Raw genomic sequence first — 12,788 nt, forward strand, 5'->3', positions numbered from 1 at the left:
TACCTCTTCGATCTGGCCTGACACGTCTTGGAGTTTTCTGTGTATTTCAAAAATGAATTCGTCCATTTGTTTTTTAATATCTTCTCTAAAGCACTTACTAAATTCCCGAAGGTCACTCTTGAGCTCGGCTCTGAGGGTTTCCATCCCTTTAGCTAAGACTTTGCTCACTGCGTCCCGAATTGTGTCCAAGCTTTCGTTTTCGCCATGTGCTCCACCTTGCTTTTCTCCATCTCCCGACTTTACCTCCATTTCTCGTCCTCTAGTAGTCGTCCTTCCCTTCTTGAGTTTGTCCGCACTCATTCTTACAACTGTATTTGTGACAAAGTAGATGAATAATATAATATTGAGTGGGAAAAGCTAAGCTGATACTGGAGCTCAAAAATTATGCTGTCATGTTAACTCTCGCGCCGCCGGAAGTCCATAGTGGACTGAGTGATCTTTGAGGGCGAAGCGTATGATCTGTGGGAGATCAAGACTAACCCAGATAAGAATATATTTGCTGCCTTTTGTGTTTTATGTAACCATGGGTGTAACCTGCTTTGTACAGTAATAGATTCCTTGCTGCAAGTAAACTAGCTTTTGAAGAAGACTCCAGGGACTCTGTCTAGTCTTTGGTAGTCATCCTAACAGCTTCTCTTGTTGTTCTTTTAGTTGTGTGTGGATGTGAGGAGAACAAGAGGAGACAGCAGCTCCTGAATATCTCTGCATGCTTTGATTTGTACTGAACAGAATCCAGAGTGAGTCCAGCAGCCCCAGTGGAGATCTGAGAGGAATGGAGGAGGACAACCAGAACCAGGAGCAGCGGACCAACGAGGTCCCCAGAATACAAGCAGCAGACTGGGACTCTGATACCAACGAGGTCCCCAGAAGACAAGCAGCAGACTGGGACTCTGATACCAACGAGGTCCCCAGAAGACAAGCAGCAGACTGGGACTCTGATACCAACGAGGTCCCCAGGAGACAAGCAGCAGACTGGGACTCTGATACCAACGAGGTCCCCAGGAGACAAGCAGCAGACTGGGACTCTGATACCAACGAGGTCCCCAGAAGACAAGCAGCAGACTGGGACTCTGATACCAACGAGGTCCCCAGAAGACAAGCAGCAGACTCAGACTCTGATACCAGCGATGTTCAGGTCAGTGTTCAGGACACAACAACCACTCTAAAGAAACAAGGTAGAGAGTCGAGGCTCCGTGGATCATTCTGTTCATTCTATTGTTAGAGATCAAATGTGGAGAAAGGAAGTTGTAGGAGCCCATTGAGTTAATGATTAAATTTTTGCAATATACATTCTGATCACTCGGGTGTAGTATAGGATATATAATATAAAATATTCAGTCGTTCATGACAGTCATTGGTGCTGTTATATTGCCATTATGAAGACTAATAAACTGCTGTTCATATTGTTGTTAGAAGTTTGGTGAATATAGTATGACAGTTGTTGAGATCATTAGAAAAGGCTGATGAAGTTTTTAATGAAGTCAATAAAGAAGGATAATATATAAAGTCCTATACACATGTTTCTATAATGGTTCTAACAACGACAGACACAGTACATCTTTTTAGATGATTTATTAGGGCCCGGGCGCCAACAGCGGTGAAGTCTCTATTGAAACTGAAGGAATTATTATTCTTTTTCCTTTGTCTGGCAAATTAATTGCCTTTTTTAGGGGCTTAAGATACTCAAAAACAAAATTTGCAGTCACATCAAGTCTGCTGAAAATTTACGTATTTTAAGGGTTTCGTAAATAGGCGCACAAAAATGGCTCGCTAGCGCACCCTACAAAACTAAAAAAATTTAGCCCCTGCAGTACATTTAACGTAGACTAACGAAACTTGGTACACATATGTAGCATGTCAAGACGTACAAACAAAGTAATTGGAGCCATACCCTAAACCCAACAGGAAGTACGCCATTTTGAACTGAAAGTTCGAAATTAGTCCGATGTCGTACTTGAACTAACTCCGATCAACTTCAAAAAAGATGAAAAATTATTAAAAGAAAAACTTTTCATCATAGGTAACTACAGTACCTAGGTTAGGACTACTAGGCAGTCAGAAGCAGAGTATGAGGGCGTGCCCTGACAGTACCTAGGTAAGGACTACTAGCCAGTCAGAAGCAGAGTATGAGGGCCCTGACAGTACCTAGGTAAGGACTACTAGCCAGTCAGAAGCAGAGTATGAGGGCGTGCCCTGACAGTACCTAGGTAAGGACTACTAGCCAGTCAGAAGCAGAGTATGAGGGCCCTGACAGTACCTAGGTAAGGACTACTAGCCAGTCAGAAGCAGAGTATGAGGGCGTGCCATGCTAGCAGCTTGGCAAGCATTATAACGTGTATTACAAAGTGATGCACGTTTGTCTCTGAAGTAAAGGCTGGACTACAATAGAGCTGTTTGGAGCAGTTTGTGAACAGTGTTAACATGTATGCAACCGGCACATATATACCTTCATTTTGTCATAAATCATTGTATGAAGAGTTTAAATTGTGAGTGAGAGCAAGTCTAGGGTTTAAAGAATGTTGCTCACTAACTCTCTCTCTCTTTCTGTTTGTCTGTTGCTATAGAAACGGAGAGGAGGAAAGGGACCCAAACGTCACCACTGTCCACACTGTGACAAATCCTTCACAATATCTGAATATTTAAAGATTCATCAGAGAGTTCATACTGGAGACAAGCCATACAGCTGTGATCAATGTGGGGCAGCTTTCACACAACAGAGCAGCCTAAAAAGCCATCGACTCATTCACACTGGAGATAAACCTTACAGATGTGATCAATGTGGGACAGCTTTCAGACGACAGAATACCCTAAAAAGACATCAACGCATTCACACTGGAGAGAAGCCGTACAGATGTGATCAATGTGGGGCAGTTTTTGCACGACAGAATACCCTAAACAGACATCAACGCATTCACACTGGAGATAAACCTTACAGCTGTGATCAATGTGGTAAAACCTTTACTAGGAGTAGTGAAATAGAAATCCACCGACGTATTCACACCGGAGAGAAGCCGTACCGGTGTGATCAATGTGGTAAAACTTTTGCTCGTAGCGGTAGCCTTTACTCTCACCAGCGGATTCACACTGGAGAGAAGCCGTACTGGTGTGATCAATGTGGAAAAATGTTTTCTGAGAGTAGTAGCCTTAAAAAACACGACCAGCGCCTTCACACCGGAGAGAAGCCGTACAGCTGTGATCAATGTGGGGCAGCTTTTATTCAAAGTAGTGACCTTAAAACTCACCAGCGCATTCACACAGGAGAGAAGCCGTACTGGTGTGAACAATGTGGAAAAACGTTTTCTCATAGTAGTAACCTTAAAATACACCAGCGCATTCACACTGGAGAGAAGCCGTACTCATGTGAACAATGTGGAAAAACCTTTTCTCATAGTAGTCACCTTAAATCTCATCAGCGCATTCACACTGGAGAGAAGCCATACTGGTGTGAACAATGTGGAAAAACCTTTTCTCAGAGTAGTAACCTTAAATCTCACCAGCGCATTCACACGGCCTCGTAGTGAACATGTTTCCGAGCCAAGCTGTTTCCTCCTGCCTCCTCCTCATGCCCTGATAGCTGAGTTGTTATATTCTGATCTTCTCTCCACATTGAAGGCTGACCAGCAGTAACTTTATCTTCTGAACAGCACTACATATTAAGCTCCCTCCCTTTGAAGGGATTAATTCCACTCAATATTAGCTTTTATTCCTGTAATGAAATATGTTGAGTATTTGTTCCAAATAAAAAAACAACAACACTGTTTACTAAGGTAATGTGAAGTTTCTGAACTATTTAGTCTATTGTCCCTTAAGACGAAGAAAAGAAGCATTCATAACTGGAAAGCTTTAATCAGAACATGTCTGCTGCTTAAAAAATAACAAACCATTAATGTGTTTAAACTGCATCTGTGCCGCCGTCATTTTGGGACGAACTGCTGTTAAAGTAACTTTTTACACCTTTTAAAATAATGTTTCCAAAATTGTTTCAGTGGTTCATCAACTCGTAACAGGGTGAACGGCACTTCTGCATTCTCTTTGCTGCTCTCTACCGGCTATAACCGCACTATGCAAGTCTGCCAGATTGGGAAGCTGATCTGTAGTTCCAATGAGACATAATCATAATGGGACAATTCCTCTTCCAACCTGTAGGGGGACCGAAGAGGAAATGTTACATAGTGTTGCTTTAAAGGACAAATCTGGCGCAAAATGAACCTGTGGTGATGGCGCAGTGGATATGACACATGCCTTTGGAGTGGGAGACTTGGGTTTGATTCCCACTGCAATACATCGAGCAATGTGTCCCTGAGCAAGACACTTAACCCCTAGTTGCTCCAGAGGCGTGTGACCTCTGACATATGTAGAAATTGTAAGTTGCTTTGGATAAAAGCGTAACCTAAGGGATAATAACACATGTGTAGTGAGGGTAGAAGAGGGTAAACACAAATCTCTATTTCTACACCACTAACAAGGCTCAAAATATCACCACGGTAGCATAATGAGGGTCCCTACATGTTAACCCCAGCATTGAGATTTTTGTAAGTGCACAGACAGTTTATTACAAAGATAGTATAGAAAGACATTACCGTTCATGTATACAGGCAGGCGCCATCTTGGAAAAACAGTCAAGACCAGTCGAACGGTGAACGCCGTGCAGCGGGAGCTGAACTGTCACTTGAAATCTCCCGTGGTCCGTGGTTTCCCAATGGGTCGTTTGTGAAATGTGACTACGTGGGAATGCATGAATTATATCTGTTTATTAAAATATATGGGAGACTCACTACAAGGGTTAGGGTTCTACTGGTCCTGACTGTTTTCCCAATATGGCGCCTGCCTGTATAGGTGAACGGTAATGTATTTCTAGACCCTTTTTAGGGGGGCTCAACAAACATAGAGTTGGCCAATCAGAGGTGGTTATGATGTCAGACTCCCACCTTTGGTTGAGTCTCTATCTGTCTGATCTGTCAGAGGGAGAGCAGGAGACGGTTGGGTAGTTTAAGGTTGGTAGTCCCCAGAGAAGAAGGTGGTCATTTTATGTTTATTAGATCAGAACCCAAATTGAAATGTAAGCAACTGAAATTGCTGAATGTTGGAACATTGTGTCAAATTACAGACAGACTCAGATCACCAGAGCTGTTGTAAACAGGGACTGTGAGGTTCCTATTAGAAAAACCTCCTCCTGCCATAAAGCCCTATCTATTAAAACATGGATGTCTAAACTTTTTTCACCAAGGGCCACATACAAAAAAATATACGAAGGGCTGGGCCACTCAGTAGGGGGGAGATTCTAAAAACAGGGTGGTGATGCCCTTCACAGCCCTGGATAAAGGGGGAAACATAAGGGGATCGGTATATTTTAGGCTTGCTATGCACATAAGTTATTAGGCTTGTTAACACACCAACTATAGTTTGTTAGAAAATAGTATCAACTTTAATTGAGTGAATTAATGAAGTAATTGTGCCTATTAACACATGATTACTGTGTATTATATTTGTAACTTACCTATAATGGGAGCAGCATTGCACTCAGTGGGAGCAGTGATGCTGAGCTTTGGACTGAAGGATGGCTGGCAAGTCAGGAGTCAGTTTGGTGTTTGAGAAGAGAAGGACATCAGAGATAGCTGTCGGTCATTCTGGTTCCCAAAAACAAAGCTCGCTGCCATTTGCTTAACTTTCTGTTCTCTCTCAGCACCAGTGGTAGTCTGGATGCTTGGTTTCATAGTGTGGTCGTACATGATAGTCTTTCATCACTGCAACTGTTGCATTACAAATCAAACAGACACACTTCACCTTGACTTCACTGAAGAAATGTTCATTTTCCCACTGTGTCTGAAATCTCCTGCACTCCCTTTCTATTTTTCGTTTCTTCGGTTCTGCCATTTTTGCGTCACTTGTTGCAAAGTTTTTCTTTGTATGCTCTTGTTTTGTGGAGAGGCTGTCTTGTTCAAGACAGTAGCTCCCCCTAGCGGTAAAACTAAGAAGTACAATACAGTCAAGCACGAATTTAATGTGTGGGCCATATGCCATTATATGTTTAGAATTTGTTATGGGCCAATAAAAATGGACTGCCGTAGTTTGGACACCCCTGTATTAAAGGTAGTGCATTATAGAACATGCTACCCCCAACCATAAGGGAATGTCCCACTCTGGCCACCTTTAATAGCCAGGTAAAGGTGTGGCTTAGAGCTAACCAAACATACAACCACCTCTAACAGTATGCTGTACCGTATTAGCCCAGTAGAGCATACTAATGAATTGTGTCTCTGTTTTAACACTTACTAATGAATTGTCCTGTTTTTATCTTTCTTTCTTTCTGTTTCTCCTTGTTTTATAAAGCAAATGTTACTATTGTATATCTTTTGTCCTTTTTTCATTGTTACTTCAACCTGCCTAATGGACTTCAGATGGAAATTAGCCCCCGGGCTACATCCTTGCATTTTTACATGTACTGCTGTACATGTTCATCAATGTGCATTGTCCTGAAATAATAAATAAATACAAAAAAAATAAAAGTGCTCATGACTGTCAGGTTTAGTTTCATCATAGTGTCAACAAACGTTAGCTGGCGTTGTTCAGTAGCTAGCTCAGAGATTATCGGTTCATGAAATTACTGATTTAGCAAGGGGTGGGGTTGACCCTTTTGCAAGGCACTGTATCCGTGTCATATTCTCATTAGGGGCTGAGACCCCTAAAGGTCTGATCCCAGAACTGCCCCTGTTCAATGCTATCTTTTTAATAAACTATCTGTACACTTACAAAGATCTCAATGCTGGGGTTAACATGTAGGGACCATCATTATGCTACCGTGGAAGTGTGGTGATATTTTGAGCCTTGTTAGTGGTGTAGAAATAGAGATTTATTTTTACTTTACCCTCTGCCCCGACGACTAGCGTTATAAGCTAATTAGCGGTTAGCACTAAAACTGGTCATATTGGATTAGCATGAAAACATATCCCAGAGAACGGTCGACTCGGAACACGTGTGTTATTAACCCCTAGGCTCATTTTGCGCCGGATTTGTCCTTTAAAGACTCGTAGAAATTCATGTAAAAGAAATGCTAAACTAATTTGTACTGCTTTTGGATGTTCATGTAAAAAAATGCTAAACTAAGCAAAATGGAATAAACTTTCCCAGATGAAAATTATGTTTTACAGTATTTAACTACTACAAAAGCGTTGAATTAAATATCACAAAAGGTAACCTTGATCCTTCTTTTAAGCTAACAATAAGCTACATTACTGTCCTGATACTGTTGTGTCAGGTTATTATTTATGTTGTGTCAGGTTATTATTTAAGTGATTATTAATATCTCTTTGTTGTTATGTGTTACTGAAAATTTCGTTGAGTTATTCCCCATAGACCCCCATGTGAAAGAATCCAAACTTTGCATCAGAAATAAACATGTTTACAGCCTGGTCCAAAAAGTGGTTTTGGTCTATGAAGCTAATTTCACCCTTCATATCAACTGTTATATAACTCACCTGTTTAAACTGTATCAAGGCTTAAATCAGCTGACTGTCACTAGCTACACAATATTTAGGGAAAACTTTGGTAAGAAAACCATTTTTAATTTAACCAAGTATTCTGCATTATAAATACATTTCTGGCATTTGTAGTAAACGGCTTGAAAATCATTTGAAAATTCAGCGAGAAATTATGATTTTAATTGTGGATAGACCTTCTGCCTCCATTGACACTCATACATTAGGACGAGCACAATGTTCCTTAGGAAATGACTGCTGTGTCAACATATCGCTCCAATAAACAACAGCGGCCAATGTAGTGTGTGTATATATATATATATATATATATATATATATATATATAGTATCCCACTGGCCCCTTCAATGGATTAGACACGATAACAGCTGGTTGTATTCGGGACGTTTACGAGTTTTTGGTTAATTCTTGGATTTTGAACTCCTGTATAATCATTGGTTTTATTAATCTGCTCTGTCTTCTTCTTAAATAAACTGAATAGAATTGAACTTTCACATTAAGTTTCTTATTATTTTATAGGTGTATTCTTCTCTATGACACTCTTATGACTCCATATAATCCTTCAGTTTATCACCAACATTCAACATCATCACACATCTGGAGATATGTGGTTTTCATTGGACAGAAAGATGTTGAAGAGTAAGTAGAAGATATATTTCCTGCATAAAATGCTTGTGAATGGTGAAAAGCTACATTTCTAAAGTTGAACTAGATTGCTGGCTTTAATGTGTGAGAAGAAGGTGATGTTGTGTAGTTGGAAAAGGTGGAAATGGTTTCCGTCAACCTGCAACTTTTTGTTTTTCTGGGTCAAAATTTGAAATTAAATCTTTTTTTCCCAACGTGTCTGTTTTGACAGTTTTGTCGCTTGTTGTGGAAACTTTCCAGACATTTTTGTCACTTTCTTCTATCAGTTCTTTTATTATATGCTATATAATTGAATAAAACACCCAAATTCAATGAAAGGAGTGAACTGATCATTTATTTTACCTGTGAAGAGTAATAGTTGTATGGAACAATCCACGTTATTTTTATTTATTTTTTTTGGACAATTTGGTTGAAAGAAACCCAAATTTCTGATATATAAACTTTTTGTAAACAACAAATTTGACCCATTTAAATTTCATTAAAATGTTAAATTACACCAAACATTTATGATATTTGAGGGTTTTCTGAGAAGCTGAACTACAGGCTTCAATGTGTAAGAAGAAGGTGAAGTTGTAGGAAAATGTGCAAAAGTGGAAACGATTCTAATTAATATGAATGTCTTTAAAAAGATGAATAATAATAACATTGTATGAAGGTTTCTGTAAAAGCCGATGCAAAGTGAATTGCCGGCTTTAACTTGAATGAATTCAATATTCAATATTTTCAAAAAGTAAAAATAGAATTTACAAGTTGTAAAAAGATTCTTAATGAATAAAAGATGTGGAATATTTTAAGTTTTGAAGGCAGGTAGACAGACAGGCACAGACAGATAGGCAGGCAGGCAAACAGACAGACAGACAGACAGGCAGACATCATGAAGCTGAATACAACTGTAACAGCTAAATGTTTAGTGAACAGTTTAACCAGTGGTGGATCTAGAAAATTTTACATGGGGGGGCAAAGGGTTAGCGAGAGATCTTGGTAGGGTGGCAGGGGAAGACGGTACATGGGAACCCCCATACGTAAACTGCTATGCCCTGCTACGCCCTGCTACGCCCTGCTACGCCCTGCTATGCCCTAAACTGCTATGCCCTACTACGCCCTGCTACGCCCTGCTATGCCCTAAACTGCTACAACTATTATTTCTAGTCATAGTTCCATTATCTTTTTTGTTACTATAATTACCATTATTATGAATCATAATTCTCTATATCTGTATCCATCTGGATCTAACCAGCGACCACCAAGACCCTGGATCTGTCTGATGTTTCTGCCCAAAAGGAAGTTTTTCCTCGCCACTGTTGCACCAAATGGTTGCTCTAGGGAGAATTGTTGGGTTTTTGTAACTTAAAGAGTAAATCTGTAAAGTGTCTTGAGAAGAGTGAACTGTTGTTGTATATGTAAATATTTACATATCTAACCCTATAACATATACAACAGGATGGAAATAGCCAAAAACTGAAAACACGTCATGTCACGACATGTTATGTTACTGTACTGCAATTTATATGTAAGGAGAATATAAACCAACCATATGGTCCAGGGATAACTGCAGCCTCCTCTTCCTCTCTGTCATCTTCATCTGCCTCCTCCTGATCTCTCTCTGCCTCTGTCCCTCTCTCTGAACCTGCAGCCTCCTCTTCCTCTCTGTCATCTTCATCCTCCTGATCACTCTCTGCCTCTGTCCCTCTCTCTGAACCTGCAGCCTCCTCTTCATCCCTCACTGTCAATTCTTCCTTTCCCTCTTCTCTTTCACTCATTTCTGCATCTCCTTCTGTGGTCTTCTCCTGCTCTCGCCTGCCTGGTCTCTCCAGTTTCCTGCCTTCTCCTTCTTCATTTCCCTCCTCCTCTTCCTCCTGTGCACATCTCAGAATTTTCTTGGCTGGCAATATCTCCAGTTTTAGGCTTCAGCTAATATCTCCAGCTACTCTGGCCTGCAAAAGTCAAGATGTGAAAAGCTCTTGTTATTCTTGTATTACATTACACTGTAGCTAATAAGTAGCCTAAAAAACATAACATCAGATGAGATTTATTACATGCACACATCAGTTATGTTTAGACTAGCCTTCTTAATCCCGTTGTATTTGTTGTTTTCCCAGTTTGACAGTAAAGTATGTTGCCTGGTTTAATTTGTGCAGCGTTATTGTCGTGATATGTGAGAGGAAGTGGATTTTATAGTAGCCTACTCCTTAACTAATCATATACACATGATCGGTCTCAGCGAGCACTGTGTAGTGTGTTGTAACGTAACGCCACCGAAACGGCGACCCTCTGTTATGAATTCAAACATGCCAGTTTGTAATATTTTGTATTATGCTCTTCTTGTCTTTACTGAAATCAAACTAATCAAACAGCAGAATGCGCTTACAACCCACGAGGGAGCGATTTGACTTTTGGCTAACAGACGCGCTGTTGTTGATGCTGACTCGCCTTTAGCATACATTATAATTATTACAAATTTAACTTTACATGAAACGTGTGTTTTAACTTCACCTGGGGAAGCTGACTTCACTTTGAGAGGCTCGGGGCAGCTCGGTCGCTCCAGTCTTTGCCGGGATGCAGGGCCCCCACACCGCAGCAGACTCGCTGTGTGCGAACGCCGCTCTGCACGTTTGATGCAGGGACGTAGCTGAGTATTTGAGGGGCAGGGGGCTAAGATTACATCTACAGTTATTATTTATTATGAATTAATATAAATTAATTGTTTTGTTTCAATGTTTTAAGAAGCCTGTGCACATAGTGGCAGTTTGTTTTAACAAGCAAAGTTTTTTGAACACCAAAGTTAGGGGGGCAGCTGGGGGGGCAAGGCCCTACAGTGGGGGGTCAGCTGCCCCCCTACCCCCCTGTAGATCCGCCCCTGAGTTTAACGTCTGAATGATGTCTGTAGTGTAAATGATGTGGGAGGAGTAGCATTCCTAAAAGGAAGATGCCTGAAGAGGATTTGAAGATTGTTCTATTGACTTTTAATGTAAAATAAAAATGTAAAAAAGCTCAATATTTAAAAAAAGTATAACTAGCAGAAAAACAGTTGACCCATCCTGTGCGTAAAGAGCTGGGGTCTCATCTGAATCAGCCTCTTATCCCGCCCTGTACACGCCCATTTTTAACCATAAATAGTCAATGCTGAACAGAACACTGGCAGCTGTTCTTTCGTTACCCCGAATCAGGACGACTGGCGAAAGCAAAGAACTTCTCAGACGCTCGGTAAAATACAAATACGCCGACGCGAAAGGGAGGAGAATCTCCAAGGTGACGTCACAGACTGGAGAGTATTCCTGCATCAATGCTGCCCAGAATGACGAAAGAGGGCAGGAAGTCAGTGGCGTAACGAGCCAACACCGGGCCCCTATTCAGGATTACCCCCCCCTACTACAGCACGTGATGACGGCGCAATGTCCACGAGTAGGCTACCATGAACAGGACAGGACAGGATCATAGAGACACAGCATATAAGAGAGGACTGACAACACCAGGAGTAGCCTACACGCACCACAACAACATAACACTGGTGAATGTACACCATAGCACATGAAAAAACACAATGGGAGTCCCTCCAGGATTTCACGGCCTTTTTTTGAGATTGTTGCGGCCCAAAATGCCTGATTTCACGGGAGCTTTTGTTAAAAATTGCGATAAAAGTTGTGGTGTCTTTTGTATGTGTGTTGCAATAAAGTTGCAGAAGACAATTTTTTTTAATAGTTCTTTAAAAATAGAAAGGAAACTTGTTTTGGGGAGAATAATAATTATTACTATTAATTAATTACTCTGGGCTGAGATTTCCTAGGGAACCAAAAAGGCTCTGGATGCTGCAACTGTTGGTATAATATGAAAATGGCTGGTGGATTTAAGACAAAAAATAATAATGTATTGAATGAATCAAATATGAACATATCTGTCACTGTCAGTGGCTTGTTGATCTTTACATTGTTAGTTAATGTCCTATCCTATCCTGGCCACACACACACACACACACACACACACACACACAAACACACACACACACACACAAAAATAATTTGTTTTATTGTTTTATTTATTTTTTTTATTATAGTACTTTATTTTTTTTTTTTTAATTTTTTTTTTTTTTTTTTTTTTTTTTTCTTTTTTCTTTGTTTTTTTTTTTTTTTTTTTTTTTTTTTTTTTTTTTTTTTTTTTTTTTTTTTTTTTTTTTTTTTTTTTTTTTTTTTTTTTTTTTTTTTTTTTTTTTTTGGGGAGGAGGAAGCAGCCCACCCGCCCCGGGGGGGAGAGGGGAGAGGAGAAACCGCCCCCTGTCTTTTATTTATAAAAAAAAAAACTTTTTTTGTTTTTTTTTTTTTTTTTTTTTTTTTGGGTGGGGGTTTGTTTTTTTTTTTTTTTTTTTTTTTTTTTTTTTTTTTTTTTTTTTTTTTTTTTTTTTTTTTTTTTTTCACGATCGTCTTCATAACAGAAACAAGGAAATGAATTTGACCCGTTCTCACTCCCGCCTGGTCAGTGGCTGTTCTCTCGTTGCTGACCGGTGCTCAGACGCTGACTGAGATAGAGAGGAGAAGTCGTGTGACGTGCATCAGTGATAAAGTCTGCAAGGCTGGGGGACTGATGCGGCCAGAGGTCAAGTTTTTGTGTAAAGGCGTCCCTCTGTCTGCAAGGAGCAGAATGTGAGTTTCTATGAG

At 40.2% G+C, this 12,788-nt stretch overlaps 1 pseudogene; it reads left to right on the top strand.

Annotated features, from left to right (window-relative positions):
- The window catches only part of LOC120572748, a 66,224-nt pseudogene that overhangs the window by 11,198 nt on the left and 42,238 nt on the right, over window positions 1-12,788 (top strand).

The sequence above is a fragment of the Perca fluviatilis genome, chromosome 14 (genome assembly GCF_010015445.1).
Source record: "Perca fluviatilis chromosome 14, GENO_Pfluv_1.0, whole genome shotgun sequence".
Taxonomy (NCBI): Eukaryota; Metazoa; Chordata; class Actinopteri; order Perciformes; family Percidae; genus Perca; species Perca fluviatilis.